At 40.5% G+C, this 9479-nt stretch overlaps 1 non-coding gene across 1 annotated transcript; it reads left to right on the forward strand.

Annotated features, from left to right (window-relative positions):
• The first annotated feature begins 6489 nt into the window (after positions 1-6489).
• On the forward strand, positions 6490-6596 carry LOC123323798. The gene has a single exon (XR_006539531.1). It is a non-coding gene; the product is annotated as a U6 spliceosomal RNA (small nuclear RNA).
• Positions 6597-9479: the final 2883 nt, after the last annotated feature.

A 9479-nucleotide genomic window follows, 5' to 3' on the forward strand; every position in this document is an offset into this window, starting at 1 on the left:
CATAAGCCAACTGTTAACCAAAATAAAGAGTCATATTGATAACAATATGTTAATTGTAGGGGACCTCAATACTCCACTCTCAGCAATGGATAGATCATCCAAGCAGAAAATCAACAAGGATACAAGAGCTTTGAATGATACATTGGACCAGATGGACCTCATAGATATTTACAGAACATTCCACCCTAAAACAACAGAATACTCATTCTTCCCGATCAAAATTCCAATGAGATTTTTCAAAGTGCCGGAACAAACAATCCTAAAATTTGTATGGAATCAGAAAAGACCCCGAATCGCCAAGGAGATGTTGAAAAAGAAAAACAAAGCTGGGGGCATCACGTTGCCCGATTTCAAGCTATATTACAAAGCAGTGATCACCAAGACAGCATGGTACTGGCACAAAAACAGACATACAGACCAATGGAACAGGATAGAGAACCCAGATATGGACCCTCAATTCTATGATCAAATAATCTTTGACAAAGCAGGAAAAAACATGCAATGGAAAAAAGAAAGTCTCTTCAATAAATCGTGCTGGGAAAATTGGACAGCCACATGCAGAAGAATGAAACTCGACCATTCTCTAACACCATTCACAAAGATAAACTCAAAGCAGATGAAAGACCTCAATGTGAGACAGGAATCCATCAAAATCCTAGGGGAGAACATAGGCAGTAACCTCTTTGACATCGGCCACAGCAACTTCTTTCAAGATACATCTCCAAAAGCTAGTGAAACAAAAGCAAAAATGAACTTTTGGGACTTCATCAAGATAAAAAGCTTCTGTACAGCAAAGGAAACAGTCAACAAAACAAAGAGGCAACCCACAGAATGGGAGAAGATATTTGCAAATGACACTACAGATAAAGGGCTGGTATCCAAAATCTACAAAGAACTTCTCAAACTCAACACCCAAAAAACAAATAATCAAGTCAAAAAATGGGCAGAGAACATGAAAAGACACTTCTCTGAAGAAGATATACAAATGGCTAACAGACACATGAAAAAATGTTCATCATCATTAGCCATCAGGGAAATTCAAATCAAAACCACATTGAGATACCACCTTACACCAGGTAGAATGGCCAAAATGGACAGGGAAAGAATCAACAAATGTTGGAGAGGTTGTGGAGAAAGGGGAACCCTCTTACACTGTTGGTGGGAATGCAAGTTGGCACAGCCACTTTGGAAAACAGTGTGGAGGTGCCTCAAAAATTTAAAAACAGAGCTACCCTATGACCCAGCAATTGCACTCCTGGGTATTTACCCCAAATACCCAGATGTAGTGAAAAGAAGGGCCATATGCACCCCAATGTTCATAGCAGCAATGTCCGCAATAGCCAAACTGTGGAAAGAGCCGAGATGCCCTTCAACAGATGAATGGATAAAGAAGATGTGGTCCATATATACAATGGAATATTACTCAGCCATCAGAAAGGATGAATACCCAACTTCTACATCAACATGGATGGGACTGGAGGAGATTATGCTAAGTGAAATAAGTTAATCAGAGAAAGTCATTTATCATATGGTTTCACTTATTTGTGGAACATAAGGAATAGCATGGAGGACATTAGGAGAAGGAAGGGGAAAAAGGGGGGGGGAATTGGAGGGAGAGATGAACCATGAGAGACTATGGACCTGAGAAACAAACAGGGTTTTAGAGGGAAGGGGGGAGGGGGATTGGTTAGCCCAGTGATGGGTATTAAGGAGGGCACGTACTGCATGGAGCACTGGGTGTTATACGAAAACAATGGGTCATGGATCACTACATCAAAAACTAATGATGTATTGTATGGTGACTAACATAACATAATAAAATCAAAATAAATAAATAAGAGAGCACATGATATGATGAGCACTGGGTGTTATATTCAATTAATGAATCATTGAACATATATCAAAAACTAATGATGTTAGCCAGCATTCTGAACATAAAATCAATCAATCTTAAAAAAAACTAATGATAACACCTTAATTTAAATTAAAAAGTAAATTAATTTTAAAAGACTGCTTTATTTCACTAGTAACTAGAAAACATATATACAAATTTTTACCCATAAAGTTGACATAAATCTGGTAATATTAAATGTAGGCAGGCAGGAATATGAGAAACAAAAACATAAATTTCTGAAGGACACAGATTATGATAACCCTGGAAAGAGGATTAGAATTGAGAGGGGATTACGGTCAAAGAGGGACTCTACCTTGATCTGTAATATTTGAATTTTTGGCAAGAATGTCTTCATGTATTCCTTGAATTAAGTGAATTTATGAGCAGGTAACTGATGTACCTGGAAGATCTTTTCTCTTTCAGCTTCCTTTGTAGGAAAGGAAGCTTTTCTTTTACAGAAAAAGTAACACTGATTGTACACTAGTCTCAATGTCACTAATGGGGGTGTTGCAGGGCATCTCTGTTGCCAAAGCTACCCGGCCATATGCACTGCAGTCATAGCACTTAGAGCAGATTGAGAGCCCCAACCTAGGGCATGACAGTAGACCTCACAGAGTGACTGCACAGAATGCAGCGAGGCATGAGAGAAAGGGCAGGGGATTAGAAAGCAGAGCAACATTAACAGGAGATGAAGGGAGGAAGGGAGAGATGAAAGGAGTAATGGGAGGATGTCAAGGAAAGGGAGACAAGATAAAGAGATGTGATAAAATGGAGAAAAATGAAGAAGGAAAATGTTAGACGGTCACAAGGGTTATTGCCCCAGAAGAGACCAAAAGTAAGAAAACAAAGACAATGCAATAGAGGGCAGGGGACACAGACATGGTGAGAAAGACAACACAGATGCTAAGAGGGAAGGATCAGGGGAAAGGCAACAACACAGGTGGGATGAGGGACAGACACACCAGGGGCACCTGGGTGAAGCGGGCAGCCAGGCAGAGGGGCAGAGCACTCCTGTTGCCAATGCCACAATGAGCTCTCTGACTTCTGGGACTCTGGAGGATGTGAGAGCCCAGCATCTCTGACTCTCCCATCCTGTTGGGAAAGACCAGAGCAGACCACAATGCCTGCAAACCCCTCTAGCTTTCTTTGGAAGTTCTGCCCCATCAAGGTCTTCCCATAGCTGCTCCTGGCCCTTCAGGCCCCAGAAACAGGTGCTTCCGATATGTACAGAGACAACAGACATGGCCTGACCCTTCCTAGTTTCCTCCAACTGAGATGCAAATTTCTCCTGACAAAGTCTTACCAGGTGGCTACAACACATTTTTTTTTCCAGTTGGACAATATGGGGAGATATTTTATAGCAAGAAAGCCATCCTCCACCCCTCAGATCAGGTTTGTCAAAGCCCTAAGCTGTGCATAAGAGACTCCCCAAAAGGTGCACTGGAAATTATGTTGGGCAGGCCTGCAGCAGAGAGTAGTCAGATTCATGGGGCAGCTATGAAATGAAAGGAAATTGTGGAGTGGGAAGAGAAAGGAGCAAAGGCACCAAAGTATGCTTTTCAAAATAACAGCAGGGCCCTAATTGTCCTTCAAGAAGAAGGGGTATAAGAGAAAATATACACATGGAAAAATATATATAAGGTGTGGAAGAGCAGCACACAGAAATTTTTTCCATGAGTTAGAAATATAATTGAATTTAAATTTAAAAAAATAAAAAATAAATAAACTGTCTGCCACATAAATATATATATATGGCCCCATGTGGTGGGTCAGCAGGAGATGACTTCACCACCCTCATTCAAAATCTAACAGCCAGATATCATCAAGGACAGATAGCTTTCTCAGTAACATAGGGGGGCAGTTTCAGAAGGTCCAGCCAGTGTCATCCTCTCTAGACTTGAAAAGACAAAACAGTGCCCATCCTTCTGAAAACATGTGGTGAGACCCTGAGAAATTCACTTCCTCTCCTGGGTCTTGGTCTGCCAAGCTGCAACATGACAGTTGGATGAAACAGCCCTGAGGTCATTCTAGTTCTACCCACAGAATAAAGAATTAGGAGGTAAAACAACATTCCAGAAACAAAATCTAGCCACACAAGAGGTCTGTACCTCAAGAGAAATAGTAATGGCAAAGGTAGTTGTGGGGTGAACAAACATTTTAAGCATTTGATAACAGAGAGGGGAAATACAAGACACATAGAAGGAAAAAATCTTACCTGAAACCAAGTAATCAATGACATCAGGAAATGCTAGCGAGTGAGGGGGCAGATTAAGAGTCTGGAGCCCTATGTCCTTGGAAAACAGACTTCACCACCAAGGGAGCGCTGCTCTAATTAGGCAGGCGGGTCTGCAATGGGTGTCTCTCAGTGCAGGGAAGCCAAAGAACCTCCATCTATTTAGAAAGAAATGGGACTGAAATGGAAAAAGGACATTCTCTTAGAGGAGCAAAGTTTCCAAAATTAAAAAAAAAAAAAAAAAAAAAAAAAGGCTTGTGTTGTCAGAACTCCTCCAAAATCTCTCCTATCCTTTGAAAATGGGAGTTGACTGGGGTGCTTGGGGCACTTCCCTTTTACAGGTAGGAAATACCTGATGCCTTCCATGAGGGCTGTGGAGAGATTTTGAAGAAATGCATTAAGGTTGGTTAAAATGGGGGAGGGGCACCTGGGTGGCTCAATTGGTTAAGTATCCGCCTTTGGTTCAGGTAATGATCCTGGGGTCCTGGGATTGAGCCCCGCGTCAGGCTTCCTGCTCAGTAGGGAGCCTGCTTCTCCCTCTCCTTCTGTGCTCCCCCTGCTTGCACTCTCTCTCTCAAATAAATAAACAAAACATTTAAAAAAGAAACATTGGTTAAAATGGGAAGAAAATGGGTTCTGAATGGAAGAACACACAAAAAAACCCAGAAGAGTCAGCCTCATGCTAAAACCCAGGCAGTATCTTTATGGTTAAGAAAAAGCCTTCCAGAACAACAATTACAGTACAGTGAGATCATCTATCCCTCATTCATAAGAGGAGCATCCAGAGTAACCTGGACCAGGAGAGGAAAAGGCATTCACTGGGGATAGCAGGGAGCCTCTCACCTATGGAAGAGACCCTTTGTTGGGCCAGAACCACTGCCAGACTAAAAGGTTTTATTCCCTCACTCCTCCTTGCTACCTATTGTTCTCCTCATCTGCTGTTACTAAGGAATGTTGCTTCTATTTTCACAAATCCTTGGAGAGCCCTCCTCTGTCACATCTCTTTCCCCAGTCTCTGGCAATTAAATTCCCAGGGAAAGGAGCCTCCTGCAGAGTTCTCTGCTCATCTCAGCTACACTAATAGCAAGCTCTCTCCCAGGAGAAGGAGGAGAAGAAAACTGAGGAGGGTTTCTATGGGTCAACCTGGGAGGAATTGGCTCTCCCTGTATTCCAAAAGGGAATGGGAAACTTTGGCTTTTGTTCTGTGTTGTGGCCCACCTTGAGAACATCCACTAAATACTTCAGGTAAGCAAAGACATCCAGTGACTTCCAGACCATCACCCCTCCGTATCTTTCTACCTCCTCCCAGAACCTTGGCCTAATGAGAAGGGAACCATCCAAGATCACACTGACCCTTCTGATCTCAGAGTTCAGTTACACTGAAATTCAAAGCAGTCTCTAAGAGCTCAAGGATTCAACAAACACTCTACTATGACCAAGAGTTCATCTATCCCAGGCACTTACCATCTCCTCCCACTCTCCTGTCAGCTCCCACCCACTTCACTTTCTCTCATACTAAGAAATTCACACAAACAAAAGTAGCATGGCACAGACACCTGACTTCAAAGTCAGACAGAGCTAGGTGGGAATCTTATGTAGACGTGACCTTGGACAAGGGACTAATCTGAACCCTAGTTTCCTCATGTATAAAGTGAGAATGATGATGTTCACTACAAATATTTGTTGTGAGAATTAAAAGGAATAAAATATCTAAGGTGTGGGCGCCTGGGTGGCTTAGCTGGTTAAGCGACTGCCTTCGGCTCAGGTCATGATCCTGGAGTCCCGGGATCGAGTCCCGCATCGAGTCCCACATCGGGCTCCCTGCTCGGCAGGGAGTCTGCTTCTCCCTCTGAGCCTCCCTCCTCTCATGTGCTCTCTCTATCTCATTCTCTCTCTCACATAAATAAATAAAATCTTTAAAAAAAAATATCTAAGGTGTTCTCCCTGTTACAGGTTCTGAGAATTGTATTTACTAGTGTCACTGTCCTGCCATCTCCCTAAAGCTGGAAAGCAGAGACAAAAATACACAACTTACTAAAATAAAACTCACTAAACAAATAACATAGCCTAAAGATTAATTAATTGATTAATTAACTATAGAAATGAAGAAATCCATAAAATAAATCTAAGTAGGGATTTGTAGGGTTACCACATAATATTCAAAACATTGAGAATTGTATGAAAAATTGCAAAGCATGGAAAGGAATAAAGAAGTGTAAGAAAAAAGTCAACAAACTTAATGATAGGTGAATTCAGATTATCAGGTATAAGGCACAAAAGAGAAGTATAAGGAACAGAGCCTTAGATCTCTGTGGGATACCATCAAGCATAGCAACATAGGTATTTGCAAATTTAAGAAAGAGTGCTCACTTCGGCAGCACATATACTAAAATTGGAATGATACAGAGAAGATTAGCATGGCCCCTGCCTAAGGATGACACGTGAATTTGAGAAGCATTCCATATTTTTTTAAGCTAAAGACTGTAGTAAGAGACACAGAAGGACACTATATCATTCTTAAAGGGTCTATAGAACAAGAGGATCTAACAATTGTAAATATCTATGCCCCCAACATGGGAGCAGCCAAAGACATAAGCCAACTCTTAACCAAAATGAAGATACATACTGATAATAATACATTAATAGTAGGAGACCTCAAAACTCCATTCTCAGCAATAGACAGATCATCTAAGCAGAAAATCAACAAAGAAATAAGAGCTTTGAATGACACAGTGGACCAGTTGGACCTCTTGCTATGTACAGAATGTTCCACCCTAAAACAACAGAATACTCATTCTTTTTGAGCACACATGGAACTTTCTCCAGAATAGACCACATACTGGGTCACAAATCAGGTCTCAACCAATACCAAAATACTGAGATTATTCCCTGCATATTCTCAGACCACAATGCTTTGAAACTGGAAATCAGTCACAAGAAAAGTATGGAATAAATTCAAATACTTGGAAGCTAAAGACCATCCTGTTAAAAAGTGTTTTGATCTACCAGGAAATCAAAGAAAAACTTAAACAATTCATGGAAACCAATGAGAATGAAAACACATCGGTCCAAAACCTATGGGCTACTGCAAAGGTGGTCCTAAGGGGGAAATACATAGCCATCCAAGCCTCACTCAAAAAAATAGAAAAATCCCGAATTCACCAACTAACTTTACACCTTAAAGAACTGGAGAAGCAACAACAAATGATGCCCAAGCCACGCATTAGAAGAGAAATAATTAAGATTAGAGCAGAAATCAATGAATTAGAAACCAGAAACACAATAGAGCAGATCAACGAAACTAGAAGGTGGTTCTTTGAAAGAATTAATAAGATTGATAAACCACTGGTCAGACTTATCCAAAAGAAAAGAGAAAGGACCCAAATTAATAAAATCATGAATGAAAGGGGAGAGATCATGACCAACACCAAGGAAATAGAAATAATTATCAGAAATTATTATCAACAACTATATGCCAATAAATTAAGCAACCTGGAAGAAATGGATGCCTTCCTGGAAACCTATAAGCTGCCAAGACTGAAACAGGAAGAAATTGACAACACGAATAGACCAATAAGCAGTAATAAGATTGAAGCAGTGATCCAAAACCTTTCAAAAAACAAGAGTCAAGGGCCTGATGGATTCCCTGGGGAATTATACCAAACAGTCAAAGAAGAAATAATACCTATTCTCCTGAAGGAGTTTCAAAAAATAGAAACAGAAGGAAAATTTCCAGACTCATTTTATGAGGAAAGCATTACCTTGATCCCAAAACCAGGCAAAGACCCCATCAAAAAAGAGAATCAGACCAATATCCCTGATGAATATGGATGCCAAAATTCTCAACATGATCCTAGCTAATAGTATCCAACTGTACATTAAAAGGATTATCCATCAGGACCAGGTGGGATTTATCCTTGGGATGCAAGGGTGGTTCAACATTTGCAAATCAATCACTGTGATAGAACACATTAATAAGAGGAGGGAGAAGAACCATATGGTCCTCTCAATGGATGCAGAAAAAGCATTTGACAAAGTACAACATCCTTTCCTGATTAAAACTCTTCAGAGTATAGGGATAGAGGGAACATTCCTCAATTCCATAAAAACTATTTATGAAATACCCACAGCAAATATCATTCTCAATGGGGAAAAGCTGAGAGCCTCAGGAACACAAACAGGATGCTCACTCTCACCACTATTGTTCAACATAGTACTTGAAGTCCTAGCCTCAGCAATCAGACAACAAAAAGAAATAAAATGTATTCAAAATGGAAAAGAAGAAGTCAAACTCTCTCTCTTTGCAGATGACATGATACTTTATGTGGAAAACCCAAAAGACTCCACCCCCAAATTACTAGAACTCATACAGCAATTCAGTACTGTGGCAGGATACAAAATCAATGCACAGAAATCAGTTGCTTTTCTATACACTAAAAATGTAACTTTAGACAGAAAAATTAGGGAATCAATTCCATTTACAATAGCACCAAAAACCGTAAGATACCTTGGAATCTATACTCTAGAAACTACAGGACACTTATGAAAGAAATTGAAGAAGACACAAAAAGATGGAAAAACATTCCATGATCATGGATCAGAAGAATAAACATTGTTAAAATGTCTATGCTGACCAGAGCAATCTATAATTTCCTTTTTAAAAAATTTTATTATGTTATGTTAGTCACCATACAATACATCATTAGTTTTTGATGTGGTGGTCCACGATCCATTGTTTTCATATAACACTCAGTGCTCCATGCAGTATGTGCCCTCCTTAATACCCATCACTGGGCTAACCCATCCCTGCTCCCCCCTCCCTGTTTGTTTCTCAGAGTCCATAGTCTCTCATGGTTCATCTCTCCCTCCGATTCCCCGCCCCCCTTCATTTTTCCCTTCCTTCTCCTATTGTCTCCATGCTATTTCTTATGTTCCACAAATAAGTGAAACCATATGATAAATGACTTTCTCTGATTAACTTATTTCACTTAGCATAATCTCCTCCAGTCCCATCCATGTTGATGTAGAAGTTGGGTATTCATCCTTTCTGATGGCTGAGTAATATTCCATTGTATATATGGACCACATCTTCTTTATCTGTTCATCTGTTGGAGGGCATCTCAGCTCTTTCCACAGTTTGGCTATTGCAGACATTGCTGCTATGAACATTGGGGTGCATATGGCCCTTCTTTTCACTACATCTGTGTCTTTGGGGTAAATACCCAGGAGTGCAATTGCTGGGTCATAGGGTAGCTCTATTTTTAAATTTTTGAGGCACCTCCACACTGTTTTCCAAAGTGGCCGTGCCAACTTGCATTCCCACCAACAGTGTAAGAGGGTTCCCCTTTCTCC

This window comes from Neomonachus schauinslandi, unplaced genomic scaffold, assembly GCF_002201575.2.
Source record: "Neomonachus schauinslandi unplaced genomic scaffold, ASM220157v2 HiC_scaffold_966, whole genome shotgun sequence".
In the NCBI taxonomy this organism is placed as follows: domain Eukaryota; kingdom Metazoa; phylum Chordata; class Mammalia; order Carnivora; family Phocidae; genus Neomonachus; species Neomonachus schauinslandi.